The sequence below is a fragment of the Salvelinus fontinalis genome, chromosome 42 (genome assembly GCF_029448725.1).
Source record: "Salvelinus fontinalis isolate EN_2023a chromosome 42, ASM2944872v1, whole genome shotgun sequence".
NCBI lineage: Eukaryota > Metazoa > Chordata > Actinopteri > Salmoniformes > Salmonidae > Salvelinus > Salvelinus fontinalis.
The window spans coordinates 9,899,873-9,925,278 of NC_074706.1; the positions used below are offsets into that span (position 1 = coordinate 9,899,873).

Consider the following 25,406-nt stretch of genomic DNA (forward strand, 5'->3'; position numbering starts at 1 on the left):
CACCATTTACTTTAGTAATAAGGCCCGAGGAGGTGTGGTATATGGCCAATATACCACAGCTAAGGACTGTTCATTTTCACGACGCAATGCGGAGTGCCTGGACACAGCCCCTGAGGTGCCTTATTGCTATTATAAACTGTTTTCCAACGTAATTAGAGCAGTAAAAATAAATGTTTTGTCATACCTGGGGTATACGGTCTCATATACCACGGCTGTCAGCCAATCAGCATTTAGGGCTCGAACCACCCAGTTTATAATTATATTTATACCATGGCATTGCTGAATACTTGCCTATAACGCACAGTATATTTGCACGGTATAATTCAATGGCTATAGTTCATTCTTTCATGTTCTATGTTTGGGCTGCTTTTGAAAGCAAAAATCGAATTGAAAACATTACTGGCATTTTATTTTCATAATGGCAAGCTAGGATTGATGGTTTGGCTAGCAAGTCTGTTTGTTACCATGGCAACTACTGTAGCTATCTAGTAAACTTGCAAGCTACTTCAGTGGATGTTGAACACATTTCTACCTGCAAATGTGTTAAATTATAGCCATGGTATTAAAGGGATAATCAACTTGGGCCTCTATGCATTCTACGGAACATAATGCAACTCCGTGGAAGGTCAGATCCACTCGGCTGGCGCGTCGTGGAAAACACCTTCAACGTGGATCACTATTTTCCATAGAACGCATACATAGCACTTTGTTGAATATCCCTTACAAAGTGTCCTCCTGCCCATTTACCATCGTAACGTTCTACTAGTGTTTGAAAAGCAACAACATACCTAAAGTTTACCTTGAGTGGTCGTGAAAAAGTCGAGCAGCTACAGCTGTGTGTGTGTGTGTGTGTGTGTGTGTACATCACTGATGTTATTTATTCTACCTCTGTGACTGGTGGGAGGAGTGGGACCAGTTAAGCCATGCCACATCCTCCTACTGCAGAGACAGCGTATCACTATGGCTTATCATTATCACTGGCACTAGGTCCTTTAGCACCAGCAGCTTTCTGACTGCAATCCTTTAGGGGTTTAAGTGGACTTGACTCTGTCCTATGGCGAGCAGGTTGCACGCTGTCACTGTCACTACAGCTAAGGAGGGAGAGGGTAAGGACATCTGTGTGGCACCACAGATTATGGGTTGTTAAGAAACAACTCCAGCCTCCAACTATTGGTTCACGTCAGAGCGAGTGAAAAATACCCACCCACAAAAGCCCCAACCCACAGCACAGACATAAAACATGGATATTGGGGAGGCAGAGATTTCAAATCATAAAACCAATACTTATAGTTCAGTCAGACAGACGGAAAAGAAAGAGTCAACACAATTAGGAGCAAAACAGCAGACAGCAGAAACCTACAATAAATAGGCTGTTTTGTCTAGCAAACGTACCAGTCAGAGGAACAGGCAGAAAGTTGGGTTTATGAGAGCTGCTGAGACGTGATTATAGCAATGAATTAAGACAAAACACAAAACCTGTGAGTCACAAACAGAACGGAAGTGTAGTGTCTAACACAACAATAAAGCAGTAAGGAGCTACTGCTTGTACAATAGGCCTGTCTTATCACGGCTGAGACAGGTTACTTCTCGCAAAACGAAAGAAAAAGGGATGTTTTGGGGAGGTATGACGGTTGCTCCTGTTTTTCTGAAACTTACGTCCCACCAACGAGAGACAAAGAAGAGATGCTTTGTCTCCCAAACGAGAGGGAAAAGAAGGGGTGTTTGGGGATTTATGACGGATGTGCCTACTGTCCTCCTTAAAACAATGCCTTCATTATCCTCCAGGTCTGCTGCTTCACTCAGACAGAGAGCGGGGAGAGAGAGAGAGATGTAACTCAAACCTTCCTCCGAAAAAAATAACTCCATGTGGAAGATGTAGGAACGTGTTTAAAAAACACTTTTTATCTGTAGGGGAAGCGGCTATGGAGCGGGCCCGAATCATCAAAACATGTGGCTAGTGCCAAGGAGCCTTGACCTGTTTAACACCGTCCAAATATTCTGGGAGAGACTTTGAGCACGGAATACCCATATGTCTTCCTGCCCCGCTCCGCGCCGGCCGGCTGGCTGGGTGGGGAAACAAAAAGACGTGACATACATTTGGAAAAAGCTTTTTCTACATAGATAATAGTGGGAAATCTACCATCTAACCTCTAGAAGTCCATGAGGATTTCAGAGTGAAGAGCAGGACTTCTAACCTTTTGAATAAGGGCTGTTCAAGTGTAATTAAGGAAGGATAGAAGTAAACGTTGTACTGAGGGAATTCAACTAATTATACATTCTCCTCAGGACTGAGAGTTGGAGTGTGAGACAATCTACTACAGGGATGCAGCCAATGATCTGAACTCATTAGTTCAATAAGAAGCGCTCATTTTTGTTTTCCATTGCAAAAAGTTTTGCCACCGTGTGTACATGGACCCGAACCTTCTTAGAAAGACATTATAGAAAGAAAGGAAAACGCTCTGAAACGGAGTGAAACAGGGAGGTACTATCTGAACTTGTCCAATAAGAAACTCTCATTTGAGGTTTTTCTAAAGTGTTCCCTTTATAACAGGGTATAACGACCCTGTTATAAGTCCTTCCAAACCTTAGGGTTGTTCAGAACACAACCGTACCTCCAGGTACACCTACATTAAGCATAATTAAGCATAACCTCTGTAATATGCAATTCCATAACTGTGAAGTGAAGCCGTAACAAGAAACCAAAGAAACCATTTAATTAATTCAGCTCGTACAGTGGTGTCAGCAGCTGAATATATAACTAGTTTTTTCCGAGCACAGGAATGAGTAATATCTCTCGGATAAAATAAGATCATTTCATTAAAGTAACTGTCACCGGTCTGAGTTGGTTGTTTGTCTTGACTGTACTCAAATAAATCATTCAACCAATAGGATTGGAAAGAGGAATGAAAGAGCGAAGACATCTCTGTCTTCCTTCCTCTCTTTCTTCTTATTGTAATTTCCTGTGTGAAGCACCAGGGATGCATCACTGCTATAAGACCCCCATGGCCCGGGCTTTATTTTAAGCAGTAAAAAAATGATGATTAATGAACAGGGATGGAGGGGAATATGGTCCTTTGGAGATTAAACCTGCAGTAGGAGGGGAGGTGAGAAAGTGTGTGCATGTGTGAGAGAGACAGGGAGGGAGAGAGAGAGAGTGTGTTTCAGTGTGTGTTTCAGTGTGTGTTTGGTGTGAGAGGGAGGGAGAGAGACTGTCTTTCAGTGTGTGTTTGGTGTGTGTGTGAGAGAGCGAGAGGGAGGGAGAGAGAGAGAGAGAGAGAGAGTGTTTCAGTGTGTGTATGGTGTGTGTGCGTACTTCTGTGTGTTTCAACAGTGTCCTCACGTAGCTGCATACGAGCTTATACCACACAAAGAAATGTTTCTCCTCTATGCCTTTTCTCAACCGACTTCTCCTGCTCTCCGTTCCCTGTTAAATCTAACTGAGATGGCAACGGGCCAGCATCATTAAGAGAAAAAATGGTGAAAAACTCACTTTCACTCCGTACTGGATTTCCACTTATATTTGCATTAATTGAATCTGGTTTTATTTGCTCTCCATAAAAGCACATTTATATTTGCAGAAAAAAAAGCACATTTACATTTGAATGAATTCAGAATAATACTGCTTAAGTCCCCTGTTTTATTTAAAACTGGTTGTCTTGAGTTGTAAGCTCTGCATTGATTATAAGGCGACAGATGAGAGATGGATTGTGGAGTAGTAAGCTCCTCCATCCAGGCACCACAGCCCTTGACTAAGTGTTTGAAGAAGGCAGGGTGACAACACCAGCTGTCCTCCCTGCCTCTTAACAGGCTGATCCTCAGCTCCCTGCAAACTAAGTGGAAAACGAGAGACCCACTGAGTGTGAAGAGTGAGGAGAGGCCAAGGGGGGAGTACAGGTGTGTGTGTGTGTGTGTGCGTGTGTGGATGTGTGCCTACTTGAGCGTTGTATGATAAAAGAGTTTGAAATTTTGATTGTATTATTGAGACTGGTTTTAAGCTACACTTTATGAACGGACAAACATTGCGTGACTGAGGTCACTTGAACTCATTTACCAGGCGGGACTCTTTTTAGGCCCGAGGTACGGGACTTTTCTTGAGGAACCAGAGATCATTGTTTTGTGATGTTTTTATGTGTGTGATCAGTTGTTGTGGATTTCTAATGTTTTAAGGGTATTATGAAAAATGTATTTCCATACGGACTTTTACATGAGTCCTCAGTATTGGTGTAGACTTGACGGACCAGACGGGACTTATTCCCTCACCAACAAAAAGGAGAAATCTATATTTTCTCTGGTAGGCACGACCAACCAGGTACCCCTAACAAACAATAACCTCAAGTCAAAAACCGTTAGAATGTGTGTTTTCCCTCGGGGCCTCTTGTCGTTAATGAATCGCATATCTCAGGTATGCCATAACACGCGTACATACAGTGCCTTCAGAAAGTATTCACACCCCTTGACTTTTTCCACCTTGTGTTGTGTTACAGCCTGAATTTAAAATGGATTCAATTGAGATTTTGTGTCACTGGCCTACATACAGATAGGAAACCGCTCAGAGAGTGCCAACGGAGACCTTAAAACAGTTACAGAGTTTATTGGCTGTGATAGAAGAAAACTGAGGATGGATCAACAACATTGTAGTTACTCCACCATACTAACCTGACTGACAGAGTGAAAAGAAGGAAGCCTGTACAGGGCTCTAACTCCTCTAGCTTCACAATGAAATAGGGTGCAGGCCAGCCAGTGGAGTCTGCCACTAGCACAGTCAGTGTAGTCAGCTCAGCTATCCCCATTGAGACCGTGTCTGTGCCTCGACCTAGGTTGGGCAAAACTAAACATGGCGGTGTTCGCCTTAGCAATCTCACTAGGATAAAGACCTCCTCCATTCCTGCCATTATTGAAAGAGATCGTGATACCTCACATCTCAAAATAGGTCTACTTAATGTTAGATCCCTCACTTCAAAGGCAGCTATAGTCAATGAAATAATCACTGATCATAATCTTGATGTGATTGGCCTGACTGAAACGTGGCTTAAGCCTGATGAATTTACTGTGTTAAATGAGGCCTCACCTCCTGGTTACACTAGTGACCATATCCCCCGTGCATCCCGCAAAGCCGGAGGTGCTGCTAACATTTACGATAGCAAATTTCAATAAAAAAAAAAGAAGACGTTTTCGTCTTTTGAGCTTCTAGTCATAAAGTCTATGCAGCCTACTCAATCACTTTTTATAGCTACTGTTTACAGGCCTCCCGGGCCATATACAGCGTTCCTCACTGAGTTCCCTGAATTCCTATCGGACCTTGTAGTCATAGCAGATAATATTCACATTTTTTGTGATTTTAATATTCACATGGAAAAGTCCACAGACCCACTCCAAAAGGCTTTCGGAGCCATCGTCGACTCAGTGGGTTTTGTCCAACATGTCTCTGGACCTACTCACTGTCACAATCATACTCTGGACCTAGTTTTGTCCCATGGAATAAATGTTGTGGATATTAATGTTTTTCCTCATAGTCCAGGATTATCGGACCACCATTTTATTACGTTTGCAATCGCAACAAATAATCTACTCAGACCCCAACCAAGGAGCATCAAAAGTCGTGCTATAAATTCTCAGACAACCAAAAGATTCCTTGATGCCCTTCCAGACTCCCTCTGCCTACCCAAGGACGTCAGAGGGCAAACATCAGTTAACCACCTAACTGAGGAACTCAATTTAACCTTGCACAATACCCTAGATGCAGTTGCACCCCTAAAAACTAAAAACATTTGTCATAAGAAACTAGCTCCCTGGTATACAGAAAATACCCGAGCTCTGAAGCAAGCTTCCAGAAAATTGGAACAGAAATGGCGCCACAACAAACTGGAAGTCTTCCGACTAGCTTGGAAAGACGGTACCGTGCAGTATCGAAGAGCCCTCACTGCTGCTCGGGCATCCTATTTTTACAACTTAATTGAGAAAAATAAGAACAATCCGCAAAATTTTTTTGATACTGTCGCCAAGCTAACTAAAAAGCAGCATTCCCCAAGAGAGGATGGCTTTCACTTCAGTAATAAATTCCTGAACTTCTTTGAGGAAAAGATCATGATCATGAGAAAGCAAATGACGGACTCCTCTTGAAATCTGCGTATTCCTCCAAAGCTCAGTTGTCCCGAGTCTGCACAACTCTGCCAGGACCTAGGATCAAGAGAGACACTTAAGTGTTTTAGTACTATATCTCTTGACACAATGATGAAAATAATCATGGCCTCTAAACCTTCAAGCTGCATACTGGACCCTATTCCAACTAAACTACTGAAAGAGCTGCTTCCTGTTCTTGGCCCTCCTATGTTGAACATAATAAACGTCTCTCTATCCACCGGATGTGTACCAAACTCACTAAAAGTGGCAGTAATAAAGCCTCTTGAAAAAGCCAAACCTTGACCCAGAAAATATAAAAAACTATCGGCCTATATCGAATCTTCCATTCCTCTCAAAATATTTTGAAAAAGCTGTTGCGCAGCAGCTCACTGCCTTCCTGAAGACAAACAATGTATACAAAATGCTTCAGTCTGGTTTTAGAGCCCATCATAGCGCTGAGACTGCACTTGTGAAGGTGGTAAATTACCTTTTAATGGCGTCAGACCGAGGCTCTGCATCTGTCCTCGTGCTACTAGACCTTAGTGCTGCCTTTGATTCCATCGATCACCACATTTTTTTCTGGCCTGATTTAGATCTTATCTGTCGGAAAGATATCAGTTTGTCTCTGTGAATGGTTTGTACACTGACAAATCAACTGTAAATTTCGGTGTTTCACTATATATATATATATATATATATATATATATATATATATATATATATATATATATATATATATACACTGCTCAAAAAAATAAAGGGAACACTTAAACAACACAATGTAACTCCAAGTCAATCACACTTCTGTGAAATCAAACTGTCCACTTAGGAAGCAACACTGATTGACAATACATTTCACATGCTGTTGTGCAAATGGAATGGTTCTGCAGGTGGTGATCACAGACCACTTCTCAGTACCTATGCTTCCTGGCTGATGTTTTGGTCACTTTTGAATGCTGGCGGTGCTCTCACTCTAGTGGTAGCATGAGACGGAGTCTACAACCCACACAAGTGGCTCAGGCAGTGCAGTTCATCCAGGATGGCACATCAATGCGAGCTGTGGCAAAAAGGTTTGCTGTGTCTGTCAGCGTAGTGTCCAGAGCATGGAGGCGCTACCAGGATACAGGCCAGTACATCAGGAGACGTGGAGGAGGCCGTAGGAGGGCAACAACCCAGCAGCAGGACCGCTACCTCCGCCTTTGTGCAAGTGTTAACTTTCACTGCTATGCGGATGACACACATTGTCAATGAAACATGGTGAAGCCCCAAAATTGCGCTCGCTAGAAGCCTGTGTTTCAGATATAAGGAAGTGGATGGCTGCAAACTTTCTACTTTTAAACTCTGACAAAATAGAGATGCTTGTTCTAGGTCCCAAGAAACAAAGAGATCTTCTGTTGAATCTGACAATTAATCTTGATGGTTGTACAGTCGTCTCAAATAAAACTGTGAAGGACCTCGGCGTTACTCTGGACCCCGATCTCTCTTTTGACGAACATATCAAGACTGTTTCAAGGACAGCTTTTTCCCCATCTACGTATCATTGCAAAAATCTGAAACTTTCTGTACAAAGATGGAGAAAAATGAATCCATGCTTTTGTTACTTCTAGGTTAGACTACTGCAATGCTCTACTTTCCGGCTACTCGGATAAAGCACTAAATAAACTTCAGTTAGTGCTAAATACGGCTGCTAGAATCCTGACCAGAACCAGAAATGTGATCATATTACTCCAGTGCTAGCCTCCCTACACTGGCTTCCTGTTAAGGCAAGGGCTGATTTCAAGGTTTTACTGCTAACCTACAAAGCATTACATGGGTTTGCTCCTACCTATCTTTACGATTTGGTCCTGCCGTACATACCTACACGTACGCTACGCATGCCTCCTAATTGTCCCAAGAATTTCTAAGCAAACAGCTGGAGGCAGGGCTTTCTCCTATAGAGCTCCATTTTTATGGAATGGTTAGCCTACCCATGTGAGAGACGCAGACTCGGTCTCAACCTTTAGGTCTTTACTGAAGACTCATCTCTTCAGTAGGTCATATGATTGAGTGTAGTCTGGCCCAGGAGTGTGAAGGTGAACGGAAAGGCTCTGGAGCAACGAACCGCCCTTGCTGTCTCTGCCTGGCCGGTTCCCCTCTCTCCACTGGGATTCTCTGCCTCTAACCCTATTACAGGGGCTAATACACTGGCTTACTGGTGCTCTTCCATGCCGTCCCTAGGAGGGGTGCGTCACTTGAGTGGGTTGAGTCACTGACATGATCTTCCTGTCTGGGTTGGCGCCCCCCCTTGGGTTGTGCCGTGGCGGAGATCTTTGTGGGTTATTCTCTGCCTTGTCTCAGGATGGTAAGTTGGTGGTTGAAGATATCCCTCTAGTGGTGTGGGGGCTGTGCTTTGGCAAAGTGGGTGGGGTTATATCCTGCCTGTTTGACCCTGTCCGGGGGTATCATCGGATGGGGCCACAGTGTCTCCTGACCCCTCCTGTTTCAGTCTCCAGTATTTATGCTGCAGTAGTGTATGTGTCGGGGGGCTAGGGTCAGTCTGTTATATCTGAGTACTTCTCCTGTCTTATCCGGTGTCCTGTGTGAATTTAAGTATGCTCTCTCTAATTCTCTCTTTCTCTCTCTCTCTGAGGACCTGATCCCTAGGACCATGCCTCAGGACTACCTGGCATGATGACTCCTTGCTGTCCCCAGTCCACCTGGCCGTGCTACTGCTCCAGTTTCAACTGTTCTGCCTGCGGCTGTGGAACCCTGACCTGTTCACCGGACGTCCTACCTGTCCCAGACCTGCTGTTTTCAACTCTCTGGAGACAGCAGGAGTGGTAGAGATACTCTTAATGATCGGCTATGAATAGCTAACTGACATTTACTCCTGAGGTGCTGACTTGTTGCACCCTCGACAACTACTGTGATTATTTTTATTTGACCATGCTGGTAATTTATGAACATTTGAACATCTTGGATATGTTCTGTTATATTCTCCACCCGGCACAGCCAGAAGAGGACTGGCCACCCCTCATAGCCTGGTTCCTCTCTAGGTTTCTTCCTAGGTTTTGGCCTTTCTAGGGAGTTTTTCCTAGACATTGTGCTTCTACACCTGCATTGCTTGCTGTTTGGGGTTTTAGGCTGTGTTTCTGTACAGCACTGAGATATCAGCTGATGTAAGAAAGGCTATATAAATAAATTTGATTTGAATAAAAACATTCTAAAACATGCATCCTGTTTTCAAAAAGGCACTAATGTAAAACTGCAAAACATAAGGCAAAGAAATTCACTTTATGTCCTGAAAAAACAAGTGTTATGTTTGGGGCAAATCTCACACAGCACATCACTGAGTACCACTCTTCATACTTTCAAGCATAGTGGTGGCAGCATCATGTTATGGGTATTTTTGATTTTATTTATTTTCAGAGGCAAGTCCGTTAAGAACAAATTGTTATTTACAATGACAGGCTACCCCGGTCAAACCCTAACCCGGACGACGCTGGGCCTATTGTGTACCGCTCTATGGGACTCCCAATCACGGCCGGTTGTGATACAGCCTGGAATCAAACCAGGGTCTGTAGTGACACCTCTAGCACTGAGATGCAGTGCCTTGGACCGCTGCGCCACTCGGGAGCCAATGCTTGTCATCAGCAAGGACTAGGGAGCTTTTTTAGCATAAAATAAATGGAATAGAGGATGTATTTCAAGGCCTACCTTCAAACTCAGTGCCTCTTTGCTTGACATCATGGGAAAATCAAAAGAAATCAGCCAAGACCTCAGAAAAAAAATTGTTGACCTCCACAAGTCTGGTTCATCCTTGGGAGCAATTTCCAAACGCCTGAAGGTATCTGTACAAACAGTAATACGCAAATATAAACACCATGGGACCACGCAGCCGTCATAATACTTAGGAAGGAGATGCGTTCTGTCTCCTAGAGATGAACGTACTTTGGTGGGAAAAGTGGTGTCAGGAATTGTGAAAAACCGAGTTTAAATGTATTTGGCAAAGGTGTATGTAAACTTCCGACTTCAACTGTATTGACTCAGAGGTGTGAATACTTATAGAAATTAGATATTTCTGTATTTTATTTTCAATACATTTGCAAAAATTAAAAAAAAACATGGTTTCACTTGTCATTATGAGGTATTGTGTGTAGATGGGTCAGAAAAAAAATCAATTGAATCAATTTTGAATAAATGCGTTAACAGGACAAAATATAGAATTAGTCAAGGGTTATGAATACTTTCTGATGGCACTGTAAACACACACACACACACACACACACACACACACACACACACACACACACACACACACACACACACACACACACACACACACACACACACACACACACACACACATACACACACACACACACACACACACACACATACACACACTGATCAGAAAATGTCTTAATCACTGCCAACAGCCCGTGGAGAGTCTGCTCCTTGCCAAGTCCCATCAACATCTGTTTAAATTCAATTACTTCACGAGAAAAAGCTGCACCCTTCTCTGATTTCCTCTTTTAATTTGAGCGCAAACTTTGAACCCGTGCATATCGACCAACCGGCCAACATCCAAAAACAGGAAGGATTCAAAATTAGCATTAGCATAAGTTAAATATTACAGAACGGCTGCCAAACAAATCCCCTGAGGAATCTGAGTAACGTGCCGACGCCGGCCGACTTTAATGGCGTTGCTGTCGCCGTAGGGACATCTCCATAACGCAGCGGTGACGGGGAGAGAAAGTAGGGCTGCATCTCCATTAGTAATGGGGGTCACATCTGGCTCCGTGCTGTAATCAAGCTCGTTTTATTGGGGGATTAGGATATAATTAAAGCATAATCCAGCATGCCATGACACCAACAAGAGAGAGCCATTGAGAGAATGTTTTTCCCATCCGGAAAATGGTGGAGGAATCCATTTCTGGAATGACTGCATTACATGGACTAGAGAACACACACACACACACACACACACACTGAAAACTGCTTGCGAAGACACGGAGGTCAACGCATAGCTGAGAATCGGCACACATGCTGCACAGTGATAACTGATCATGTTTTCTTCGGTTAAGCTTACTTTAAAAGCCAGTGAGGGAGAGAGAGAGAGAGAGGGACAGAGAGTGAGAGAAGAGCACCCTTTCTAGTCCTGCTGCTGATCCTTGGAAAGGCATTTTCATGCCTTGTCCTCTCCATGCCTTTTGTTCCATTTCTTATTCTACCATTCCTGAGAAAACAAGCCCTGCTTCACATTGATTGTAGCACTGAGGAGTAGAAGAAGCTCCTTCTGTACGGGGCCTTGCTCTCTCTCCGCCTCTCTCTGCCTCTCTCTCTCTCTCTGCCTCTCTCTCTCTCTCTGCGACCTCGGCGGTAGTGATTACATCGTGACAGAAAAGCGGTGTGTGTGTGTGTGTGTGGCTGCCTCATGGCCACGGGCTCCCTACCTCCATCCCTCCCTCCCTGCCTCCCTCCATCCCTCCCTGCCTCCATCCATCCCTGCCTCCATCCCTCCCTCCCTGCCTCCATCCCTCCCTCCCACTCCAGTGTCCTCCTCTATCAAGGCCTTTATATCTGTTACATCAACTACTAGTGCTCTTTGTGCCGCTGCCCAGTGGCAGCATGTCTACACTGGATCTCTGTCTGCGCCACAAATGGCACCCTATTCCCAGGGCCCTGGTCAAAGGTAGTGCACTATATAGGGAATAGGGTACCATTTGGGATGCAATCACACTCTCTGTTGTGGGGCCTGAGGCCTGATCCACTAGTGCAAGTGCTTCTGCTTGCCACTATAAACTGCCATTGTTTCTGCTGCTGCTACAGCTGCTGTTGCTCCCTACCTGTGTTGTGTTCAGTGGCCCGATCTACTAATGCAAGCCACTATGAATTGTCATCGATTCTACAACAGATGATGTTGCTACATACACAATGAAAAATGACATTCAAATCTCATTGTTGAACGTGGGCGGCGGGGTGGCGGGTGTTTCATCAATTCAAGTAAACTCCTCTGTCGACGAGTCGCCGCAATTATCCTTGTCGTCCCGGCGCAGTGGGAAAACAAAACCCTTCAAGGTCTGTTTAAGAACAATCACCGTGTCTAATTGAATATGTCAAGACTGAGTGATGGGCCATGTTAAATAAATATAGAAGTGACTGGAAGGGAAAACAGAACACGATAATGAACGCCAGACAATGTCAAAGAAGCACCAGGCAGTATTTAATGTCAGGGGATGTTGTCGTTTCTGCATAACGTGTCGCTGAATTGGAGTCATTTATCAATGAATGGGAGGGGTTTCCACAGGTGGATTCTTCCTGGGTTTCTTCTCTAAGTTTGGTCAACTAAAAGTTGTTTTTTTAAATCAAAAGTTTACTTCTTGTGTATTCTACATATTGTAGCAATACTATTTATTATACATTCAATGTATTCGTATGTGAAGACTACAGACAATTGGTTTAGATCACCGTCAGAGCTTTGCTTCTGCTCCCTTTTTGCTGTGCAGGGGATTAAAGACAAATATTGCCAAATAAAGGATAGCAATCTTGTAAAGTAGAATTTCCTTATTCATCAGAACCAGAATGTGAGCCCAGGGGAGAGGCTCTATATTGCATTATTTCCATGCCTACAGAACGAATGGCTGCTCAAAGTCCTAAAGGTACCATGCCATCTCTCTCTTCTGTCTCGCTCCCTCTGGGGTATAGTAAAACAGTAGCTAAGCAAATTCAGATCCCATCAGCTCTGGGCTCCAGATAAAATCCCGGTGACTACGCTGTTTTATGGCTCTTGGAATTGCTGTGACATTTACTATCGCTTGGTTTCTTCCTCAAAATGAAGGCTATCCTTTGAGCAAGATGTGCCTTTATTTTACTTTCTCTCTCTCTCTCTCTCTCTCTCTCTCTCTCTCTCTCTCTCTCTCTCTCTCTCTCTCTCTCTCTCTGCCCCCCGCCCGCCCTCGCTCCCTCCCTCCCTCCCTTGTCACCCTACCTAGTATGGGATTGTTTAAAACAAGAGAGAGAGCGAAAAAGAGAGAAAGACATCCCCATTGGGGTTTGTGCTCACATCTCTGACTATGACTCATGCCACTGAGAACAGAGAGAGGAACAGGAGAGGAACAGAGAGAGAAACAGAGAGCGGAACAGAGAGAGAAACAGAGAGCGGAACAGAGCGGAACAGAGAGAGGGACAGAGAGAGAGGGACAGAGAGAGGAACAGAGATAAAGAGAGAAGGGGAATTGTTCTGAGAAGGAATGAGATTCTGTAACTAATATGATGTATATAAAGGTAAAACAGGGGAGACACCAGGTCCTCAGTGACTGGTCGTTAATTGCTTATGAGACTCCCAGACGCCGGTTTCCGTAGAATGGATCCCGGCCAGGACAAATGTGGAAAGCGGGTTGCAGGAAATCTCCCTGTTCCTCCTGCCGAGTGTAATCATGGGTGTTAGAGGGTCTCGGTCTCCCGACGCATCGCTGCCAATATCAAACCCCACAACCAGATTGAAACACAGGGGACGGAGCCGTGAAGGTCAGACACAAGCCGGGAGTCAGGCACCCAGAGGCATTAGTAAGCTGAAGTAAATAGAAGAGATTTAGCTGAGACGAGGACAGGAGGCAGTGACCATATAATCTCAAGGCTGGTGAGACAAGATGAGCACCAGAACTGGTCCTTTAGCTGGCAGTAGGAGAGGAGACTTGATGTAATGTGTCATTTCACATTTAGCTGGTGCATGTATGAGATATGCGACAGTGATGGAAAGGGACTCGGGAGAAAACAGAAGTAATGTCAATCTTAATGCTTGAAGTGCCCCAGTTATCACAGAGACCGGGGGAACATGGAGTTATTCACGCAGCAATGGGAGCTAAAGAGAAAATAATATTTGATAAACATTTTTTCTCAAAGTTTCTCATTGGTCCTAGGAGATCATATCTTTCCAAAGCCCCCTAATACCGTGCATACAAACTAGTAAATAATAGCTGATCTCTCTCTGCACCAGCAAATACACCCACCCACTACTTGTCAACAGTCAAAGCTCTCTTTATCCCTGGGAAATATTGCTCTGAGTCGCTGCTCAATAAGACTGTACAGTAGGACCATGCCTTGATTCCATGGTTAGAAAAGGAAATATATATTTCAGTTGTTGCACAAGACCATCTATGATCACACATTGATTTCATGGTTATATATAACTCAGACCATAACACGACCAGCCACCACAGCTTATCAACCACAACCCATAGTGTGGAGAGCCTAAAGCACCCAGGTTATGAACAGAAGCAGAGAGGCTGGGCAGTAGTAGTGCTGTCAGGGCAGCTTTATGACAGGTTAAAGAGGCGGCAGGCGCCGGGGCTGGCCCCTCTGTCTCACTGACTGACAGCTTTACCATCCATGTGGGGATTACCACCACCGCAACCGGCCGGCAGTGGGGAATAAATTCTTCCTGGCTGCAGCTGAAGTCAGGAGTTGGTCCGTTCTCTCTTTTCACTTATTTCTCTCTCTCTCTCTTTCTCTTTTCACTCTCTCTCTCTCTCTTTCTCTTTTCACTCTCTCTCTCTCTTTTCACTCTCTCTCTCTCTCTCTCTCTTTTCACTCTCTCTCTCTCTCTCTTTTCACTCTCTCTTTTCACTCTCTCTTTTCACTCTCTCTCTCTCTCTCTTTTCACTCTCTCTCTCTCTCTCTCTCTCTTTTCACTCTCTCTCTCTCTCTCTCTCTTTTCACTCTCTCTCTCTCTTCACTCTCTCTCTCTCTCTTTTCACTCTCTCTCTTTTCACTCTCTCTCTCTTTTCACTCTCTCCCTCTCTCTTTTCACTCTCTCTCTCTCTCTTTTCACTCTCTCTCTCTCTTTTCACTCTCTCTCTCTCTTTTCTCTCTCTCTCTTTTCTCTCTCTCTCTTTTCTCTCTCTTTTCTCTCTCTCTCTCTCTCTCTTTTCTCTCTCTCTCTCTCTCTCTCAGATTAGGACAGGGTACATCCTGTAAGGGTACATCCAAGGTCACACCACCAGGGTTGTTATGGTCAGTCTTTCCCACTTGGCCACCTCTTAATGCTATACACGAGACACTGTGGACAGACACCACGGGGAATACAGTAAGTATTCCACTGTCATAAAGAGACACTACAGCCCTCATACAGTATGCTGACAGGATATACAGTATTGCGTCAATACAACTTAATTTGATTGACCATTGTGTGCTTAAGTGAAACTTCTCTCCGTGCAGCTTAATAATAATAACAATTGACCCTGCCATGCCAGGCATAACCAAGCCTTATCATTCAAATCAATACGGCCTTGAATTGAATACAAGTAAATGGTGCTGCTGCTGAAGACTTGAAGGCATTTAATTTTCTTACTCCTGCCCAGAGGACAGGAAGGAAATAATCATTTGCTGTAGCTCTCTCGCTTGGCTCTCGCTTGGCTCATTTGCTGTCCCCAAATAAATTGGCTTCTATTAATAAGGTAGTATGCCATTAACTGCACTGCTGTGTGCTGTTCAATCTGGACATGAGTGATTTACCCTGTCATGATGTCATTATGCAAGGTTAGCAGACCTAGACTGTCTGCCTTACTCTTACTCTTCTGGGTGGATAAAGCCAGAGCCAATGATATACACAGTACAAGTCAAAATTTCAGACACACCTACTCATTTCTTTCTTTTTACTATGTTCTACATTGTAGAATAATAGTGAAGGAATCAAAACTATGAAATAACACATATGGAAACATGTATTAACCAAAAAAGAGTTAAACAAATCAAAATATATTTTATATTTGAGATTCTTCAAAGTAGCCACCCGTTGCCTTGATGACAGCTTTGCACACTCTTGGCCATGAAGGCCTGATTCATGAAGGCCTGATTCCCGCAGTCTCTGAACAGTTGCTGTTGAGATGTTTCTGTTACTTGAACTCTGAAGCATTTATTTGGGATACAATTTCTAAGGATGGTAACTCTAATGAACTTATCCTGTTCAGCAGAGTTAACTCTGGGTCTTCCCTTCCTGTGGCGGTCCTCATGAGAGCCAGTTTCATCATAACGCTTGATGGTTATTGCGACTGCACTTGAAGAAACTTTCACAGTTCTTGAAATTTTCTGGATTGACTGACCTTCATGTCTTAAAGTAATGATGGACTGTCGTTTCTCTTTGTGTAACGGATGTGAAATGGCTAGCTAGTTAGCGGGTACGCGCTACTAGCGTTTCAATCAGTTACGTCACTTGCTCTGAAACCTAGAAGTAGTGTTGCACCTTGCTCTGCAAGAGCCGTGGCTTTTGTGGAGCGATGGGTAACGACGCTTCGTGGGTGTCAGTTGTTGATGTGTGCAGAGGGTCCCTGGTTCGCGCCCGTGTCGGGGCGAGGGGACGGTTTAAAGTTATACTGTTACATTTGCTTATTTGAGCTGATCTTGCCATAATATGGACTTGGTCTTTTACCAAATAGGGCTATCTTCTGTATACCAACCCTACCTTGTCACAACAGAACTGATTGGCTCAAATGCATTAAGAAGGAAAGAAATTCCACAAATTAACTTTTAACAAGGCACACCTGTTCATTGAAATGCATTCCAGGTGACTACCTCATGAAGCTGGTTGAGAGAATGCCAAGAGTGTGCAAAGCTGTCATTAAGGCAAAGGGTGGCTACTTTGAAGAATCTCAAATATAAAATATATTTTGATTTGTTTAACACTTTTTTGGTTACTACATGATTCCATATGTGTTATTTCATAGTTCTGATGTCTTCACTGTAGAAAATAGTAAAAATAAAGAAAAACCCTGGAATGAGTAGGTGTGTCCAAACTTTTGACTGGTACTGTATATGTACTGCAAAATGTATCAATACAGATAAAGCCATGGAGCTGAGAGGAGGTAACACTAGTCTCCTGTTTTCCACAAGTCCATTCACATGGGGGATGTACCTAGTAATTTAGATATGTGCACCACGTCATTTCTCTCTCTCTCTCTCTCTCTCTCTCTCACTCTTGCTCTGCTGTGTGTGAATCTTGCTAACTGTCACTCAAATGGCAAGGGGCTGAAGCCCATTGGCTAGAACTTTAATTGCTAGGGGGGGAATTGCGAAATTTTGGGAAAATGGCGCTGCACAGCTTTCAGTAAACAGTCGCTTTCAAACCAGGGATTTTGTGGCTAATTGAGTTAAGACAGTAATACTCCTCATAGATGATGCATGTATCAACTACACATTGACACATACAGCCCAAAGCAGGAGGTTTAAAAAATATGTGCTAATATGTCTTAAGGATCTGACCCTTTTTTTTCCATTTTCACCTAAAATGACATACCCAAATCTAACTACCTGTAGCTCAGGACCTGAAGCAAGGATATGCATATTCTTGATACCATTTGAAAGGAAACACGTTGAAGGTTGTGGAAATGTGAAATTAATGTAGGAGAATAAAACACATTAGATCTGGTAAAAGATAATACAGACACAGCAGGGTTTCAAAATGTTCAGTCGTAGCCAAAAGTTTTGAGAATGACACAAATATAAATTTTCACAAAGTCTGCTGCCTCAGTTTGTATGATGGCAATTTGCATATACTCCAGAATGTTATGAAGAGTGATCAGATGAATTGCAATTAATTGCAAAGTCCCTCTTTGCCATGCAAATGAACTGAATCCCCAAAAAACATTTCCACTGCATTTCAGCCCTGTCACAAAAGGACCAGCTGACATCATGTCAGTGATTCTCTCGTTAACACAGGTGTGAGTGTTGACGAGGACAAGGCTGGAGATCAATCTGTCATGCTGATTGAGTTCGAATAACAGACTGGAAGCTTCAAAAGGAGGGTGGTGCTTGGAATCATTGTTCTTCCTCTGTCACTCATGGTTACCTGCAAGGAAACATGTGCCGTCATCATTGCTTTGCACAAAAGGGCTTCACAGGCAAGGATATTGCTGCCAGTAAAATTGCACCTAAATCAACCATTTATCGGATCATCAAGAACTTCAAGGAGAGCGGTTCAATTGTTGTGAAGAAGGCTTCAGGGAACCCAAGAAAGTCCAGCAAGCGCCAGGACCGTCTCCTAAAGTTGATTCAGCTGCGGGAACAAGGCCCCACCAGTACAGAGCTTGCTCAGAAATGGCAGCAGGCAGGTGTGAGTGCATCTGCATGCACAATGAGGCAAAGATGGCCTGGTGTCAAGAAGGGCAGCAAAGAAGCCACTTCTCTCCAGGAAAAACATCAGGGACAGACTGATATTCTGCAAAAAGTACATGGACTGGACTGCTGAGGACTGGGGTAAATTCATTTTCTCTGATGAATCCCCTTTCCGATTGTTTGGGGCATCCAGAAAAAAGCTTGTCAGGAGAAGATAAGGTGAGCGCTACCATCAGTCTTGTGTCATGCCAACAGTAAAGCATCCTGAGACCATGTGTGGGGTTGCTTCTCAGTCAAGGGAGTGGGCTCACTCACAATTTTGCCTAAGAACACAGCCATGAATAAAGAATAGTACCAACACATCCTCCGAGAGCAACTTCTCCCAACCATCCAGCAACAGTTTGGTGACGAACAATGCCTTTTCCAGCATGATGGAGCACCTTGCCATAAGGCAAAAGTGATAACTAAATGGCTCGGGGAACAAAACATCTATATTTTGGGTCCATGGCCAGGAAACTCCCCAGACATTAATCCCATTGAGAACTTGTGGTCAATCCTCAAGAGGCGGGTGGACACACAAAAACCAACAAATTCTGACAAACTCCAAGCATTGATTATGCAAGAATGGGCTGCCATTTGTCAGGATGTGGCCCAGAAGTTAATTGACAGCATGCCAGGGCGGATTGCAGAGGTCTTGAAAAAGAAGGGTCAACACTCCAAATATTGACTCTTTGCATCAACTTCATGTAATTGTCAATAAAAGCCTTTGACACTAATGAAAGGCTTGTAATTATACTTCAGTATTCCATAGTAACATCTGACAAAAATATCTAAAGACACTGAAGCAGCAAACGTTGTGATAATTAATATTTATGTCATTCTCAAAACTTTTGGTCACGACTGTAGAACCCAGTTCCAACATTTGAATATATAAATGGATTTGATCAAACAAAACTATGCTACATTTTATCTCTGGGACCCTCAGGATGACAAATCAGAGCAAGATTACTGAATGTGAGTACATTATTTACCTTCAGAGGTGAATGTATCAAACCAGTTGCCGTGATACAAGTTTTTTGTTGTTGTGCACTCTCCTCAAAGAACAGAAGGGTACTTTTTCACTATAATAGCTACTGTAAATTGGACACTTCAGTTAGATTAACAATAATTTAAGCTTTCTGACCATATAAGACATGTCTTTCCTGGAAAGTTGGCTGTGACTTACAACATCATTCTAGTCACATTAGCGCACGTTAGCAGCAACCGTCCCGGTATAGGGACACCGATCTCGTAGTGGCAGTGGTAGACACCACAATGTCAAGCTAAAAATGCCACCCATCTCTTCCCCTGAACCTACAGTCAGTTCTAGCATTACATTATAGTTAATTGTTTAGTTTAATTAATAGCATAATTGTTCATACTCACAGTGCATAATGCAGAATGGTTAAAATATATGAAACAGCACACAGATCAGACTGACGTATCATTAAGAAAATCAGTGCTTTTATGGGCAAATAATGAAATAATGAAACAGTAAAGCCTACTCAAAGTCTATACTCAAGCTACATTCAACTTTGTAAGCGGGATGATGGGATGCATACCATATGCACACTTCATAGAAAAACCCATGAAAAACATCAGGGAACTGCAACACTATCTTAGAAAAATCTAGAACATTCCTTCAAATATTAATGGAGTTGAGTGATTAGAGATGAGAAATGTTTACTTTCCTTATTAAGTACAAACACATACTCCCTCTGGTGTTGGAGGATACATGTAGACACACGCACACGCACACGCACACGCACACACACACACACACACACACACACACACACACACACACACACACACACACACACACACACACACACACACACACACACACAGTCTCATTTCATGGTAGGTAATGCAATAGCTCATGATGAACTGACACTGAAGGCGGGCGGGTAGGCCGTCTGCTTCAAAGAGCAATTTCAAGGCTAGACAAACCATCTGCAATCAATCTATTAGCATTACCAAGACTGGTCTTTTCACAAATTGCATGACATGGGAAAATGGACTGCTGAAAGTGTATTGCCTTGCATGATTGACATGCTGGGTAGGTGGACATACTGTATCATTTTGCATACACCCCTACAGGTAGAATTTTGATATTCAACCTCTCAAGGTATCAATTTCATGAATCACGGACCTTCCCCCCCAACTGCAAAGAATAAAAAACACACTAAATAAACAGAAAAATAATTATTCTATGATTAAGGGTACAATATTTCAAGGTTTTGCCACAGCAGGGTGGCAACCCACGTACTGCAACGTACAGCGTATGTTGATTAACTAAACAAAAGGCAAGATGACAAATCAAGAGTAATCACTACCTGGGTGATTCTGAACCTCACTGTGCAGCTCTCTAATCACCGGAGTGACAAGTCATTACAGACGGAGAAAGAGTGGTTTTGTCTAGTGTTTACAGAGGGAGAAGGACAATGAGGTTGTCTGACCTCAAACAACCAAGGTTACGAAACCGAGTATTTAAGGAAAACATTTTTGCTGTAAAATCTATCTGTGAATAGAACCAATCTGGTAATCCTGGTATTAAGGTCAACAAGTTAGCAAAACACCAAAGTCAACATGTACTTGAGAGAAAGTTTAATTTCTCCCTCTTTCCCAGACTATCTCTCTCTGCCTCTCCTTCGCTTCCTCCCTCTCCATCTAAGCTTATTTCACGCACAAACATGTGAATTCTCACCAGCCACAAAACATGCCGAGCTCTTAAACAATACAGTGTCATCCAAATTGAATCACCTACACTTCCACCTAAGCCCGGCCAAGAGAAGATGACCAGACAAGACAAGCAGAATACATTTAGTGTGAATCCCAAATGGCACCCTATTGGCCCAAACACTCTTAGAAGAAAAGGTGTTATCTAAAACCTAAAAGGGTTCTTCAGCTGTTCCCATAGGAGAACCCTTTGAAGAACCCTTTTTGGTTCCAGGTAGAACTGTCACGTAGGTAACAATGATTCGGGAGACGGGCGTAGGAATGCGTAATCGTTTTTTTTATTACGCCCCAAATTGCAGCGTGCCATGTAAAGGCACGGGGACAAAGACTAAACAAACACTATACAAAACACAGGGTTGAAACGCAAACAAAAGAGCGAGGAGTACCTCGAAAAAATGACACACGCGCACAATGATACAACACGGGACGAGACCCATAATCATCTGCGCAATCCACAAGGGCACGAAAGCCCAAAACACACAGCACAGGTACTCACACGCACCAACGGACATAGTAACAATAGTCGACAGCACCATGGCAACCAAAGGGCACATATATACAAATACTAATCAGTGGGCATAGGGGACAGGTGTGCACAATGAAAGTTCCGGAGGGATCCGTGACAAGAACCCTCTTCGGTTCCTGTAGAACAGAGGGTTTTACAGGGAACCACCAAAGGGTTCTTCCTGGAACCAATGAGGACAGGTGAAGAACCCTTTTGGAACCCCTTTTTCCAAGAGTGTAGAACTCTTGTAAAAAGTAGTGCACTATATAGGGAATAGGGTGCCATTATGGATGCAAGATATATTTTCTCTGGCGAAGCAGTTCATTGTGGGGCAGCAGGGGCGGCAGGTAGCCTCGCGGTTAGAGCGTTGGACTTGTAACCGAAAGGTTGCAAGATCGAATCCCCGAGCTGACAAGGTAAAAATCTGACGTTCTGCCCCTGAACAAGGCAGTTAACCCACTGTTCCTAGGCCGTCATTGAAAATAAGAATTTGTTCTTAACTGACTTGCCTAGCTAAATAAAGGTAAAATAAAAAATGGTGCCATCCACTGCACTTTATCCTCTTATGAAGCCTGATTCATTACGACACTAGATTACATGGGGTAGGAGACGGACCGCATCACATCTCCAGGATGGATCACGCCACAATGCTGCAGGCCAAGAGCAAACAGATACAGTAGGACACCATGCTGAAATAAGATGGTCTGATAATGAAGTGATTAATGCATTGCGCTTGAGCGAGCACACACACACACACGTATGCATTACACCATCCAGTCGTACTTTAAGCTCTGCGATGACACATTCTCATTTGCAAACTAGTGGCTCAGAAAGGAGTTATACTGCTGTAAATGTTATTTACGGGAAAACAACTTCAGATCAGATTCCCTTATCGACACCACGACTGGCAGTGAGTGATCATGGATCGATTCTTAAATCTAGCTATGTTTCAGTCAAGAAGTCTGATGAGAGTTGTGCTGATGATGAGAGTTGATGTCTCTGTAGTTGTGTTTGTGTGTGTGTGTGTGTGTGTGTGTGTGTGTGGGTGTGTGTGTGTGTGTGTGTGTGTGTGCGCGCTAGCCTAATACTACAAAGCCATGCACCGCTTGCTGTTCGTCTATGAACTGGTTAACACAGCAGTGTAATCAGCACAGGCAGATTAGTGTTACCATCAAATACCTCTGAGGGGTCATTGGGGCTTGAAAGGGATTACCGCCCTGAGATTAACAGCTGATGCATCTGGATCCTAACAATTTGCTTGACTTGGCTAATTAAAAGTGGAGTGTGTGTGTGTGTGATGCTGCAAAAAGCCGGCGAGGTCAGTCAAAGGCATAGTCCCCCTGCTTTCCTGCTCTCCCTTCAGATTAATTACCCTTCTATCAGACAGGCCCCCCTTTGAAGCCAATCATTAATTATACACGGACAAATAGTCAACTCCCGCCCCTCCCCGGGAGCCTGTGTATCCCTTTAATTGCTTTCTGTAATCAAAGGCAGCTTTTTTCCCTTTTTCTCCAGACAGACAGGATGAGGATGACATCTGTCATTCAGGGAGATGGACAGAGAAATTACAGAGAGGCGCACAGACACAATTACGGGGTTGGCGTTGGATCGCTGCCTCTGATTATAGGGGGATGGAAAAGAGAAAGAGAGCGAGACATTGTTATAACACTGTACATAGCAATAATAGGACATTTGGAACTTTTGTGAGTGTAATGTTTACTGTAAATTTTTTATTTGTTTATTATCTATTTCACTTGCTTTGGCAATGTAAACATACAGTATTTTTCCCATGCCAATAAAGCCCTTTGAATTGAATTGAATTGAGAGAGGGGGGAAAGGAAGAGAGATAGTGAGGAAGGGAGGGAGGGAGAGAGAGAGAAAGAGAGAGAGGGAGACAAAAGAGAGAGAGGGAAGCGATGGAGAGACTTCTCTGTGGTGAGACATGGAGAGGAGGTATGTAACCCTCCCATTGTCTAAGTGCCTCTACAGTAACAACACTAAAATGGCACAAATGTTTCTGTTCAGACAACAAAAAGAAAAGAGGAAAAAGGAACAGGAAAAAAGTCACTCTCGTCTATCACTTCTTCTCTGACTGTCTGGAAAAGCTTTAAAGTCTGATCCGGCACTATTAAGAGATGCTGAGGAAAGGTTTTAAGTGAGCGAAGCCAGAGACGTCCGCGGTGACAAAAGCTTTAAATGCTGAGCAGAACTCTATGGGCACAGCGAGGTTCAATTAAGACACAGATCTCAGCGGAGGCAATTCTTCCACGTCATGGGCTGCCTCCCAAAGGGCACCCTATTGCCTTTATAGCGCACTACTTCTGACCAGCTCTGGTCAACAGTAGTGCAGTATGAAGGGAATATGGTGCCTTTTGGGAGGCAGCCTGAGAAACTTTAACTTTCAACACCAGCCAGGTAGACGCTTTGAGAGAAACACAGACGAAACGACAACTCTTGCTGTTTCCCCCGTGCTCTACACAAGATGCTTGTTTGAATCGATGAGAGTTTGTACACCTGCCCCCGAAGCGATAAAGCGTGGATGATGTCACTCGTCAATCCATCAGCATTAAGAACGGGAAATAAGGGAGGGGCCAGTGGTGCATTTTGTAAACATTCATAAGGGCTGTCACGGTTGTCCTCCTCCTCTTCATCCGAAGAGGAGGAGCAGGGATTGAACCAAAATGCAGCGGATTGTGAAGACATAATATTTATTAAAATAAAGACGGAAAAACACGAAAACGAAATACACTTGACTAATTAACAAAATAACAAACGGAGTAGACAGATCTGGACGACGAACTTACATAAACACGAAGAACGCACGAACAGGGAAAATAGCCTACACATAAAATAACGATGAACAAACAAACCGAACAGTCCCGTATGGTGCGACAAACACAGACACAGGAGACAACCACCCACAACGAACACTGTGAAACAACCTACCTAAATATGACTCTCAATTAGAGGAACGCCAAACACCTGCCTCTAATTAAGAGCCATACCAGGCAACCCTTAAACCAACATAGAAACAGAAAACATAGAATGCCCACCCAAACTCACGTCCTGACCAACTAACACATACAACAAACTAACAGAAATAGGTCAGGAACGTGACAAGGGCTTTTTGTAACGGTAGTCCTCCTCCTCTTCATCCGAAGAGGAGGAGCATGGATTGAACCAAAACGCAGCTTCTGAAGTTGACATATTTATTTACAGAAAAGACGAAAAAAAAACACGAACTTCACTATAACCTAACAAAACAACAAAATGGAGTAGACAAACCTGGACATGCGAACTCACATACAACGCAGAACTCACGAACAGGAAAATAGACTACACAAAATGACGAAGTACAAAACAAACCGAACAGTCCCGTATGGTGCGACAAACACTGACACAGGAGACAACCACCCACAATGAACACTGTGAAACAACCTACCTAAATATGACTCTCAATTAGAGGAAAACGCCAAACACCTGCCTCTAATTAAGAGCCATACCAGGCAACCCTTAAACCAACATAGAAACAGAAAACATAGAATGCCCACCCAAACTCACGTCCTGACCAACTAACACATACAACAAACTAACAGAAATAGGTCAGGAACGTGACATAACCCCCCCCTTAAGGTGCGAACTCCGGGCGCACCAGCACAAAGTCTAGGGGAGGGTCTGGGTGGGCATCTGACCACGGTGGTGGCGGCTCTAGCGGCTCCTGTCTGGCGGAAGGCTCTGTAGGCTCATGGCAGACGGGCGGCTTTGCAGGCTCAATACAGACGGGCAGTTCATGCGGCGCTTGGCAGACGGACAGTTCAGGCGCCGTTGGGCAGACGACAGACTCTGGCCGGCTGAGACGCACTGTAGGCCTGGTGCGTGGTGCCGGAACTGGAGGCACCGGACTGGAGAA

At 43.8% G+C, this 25,406-nt stretch overlaps 1 protein-coding gene across 4 annotated transcripts in view; it reads right to left on the bottom strand.

Annotated features, from left to right (window-relative positions):
* The window catches only part of galntl6 (polypeptide N-acetylgalactosaminyltransferase like 6), a 258,649-nt gene that overhangs the window by 67,253 nt on the left and 165,990 nt on the right, over positions 1–25,406 (bottom strand). The window lies entirely within an intron of this gene.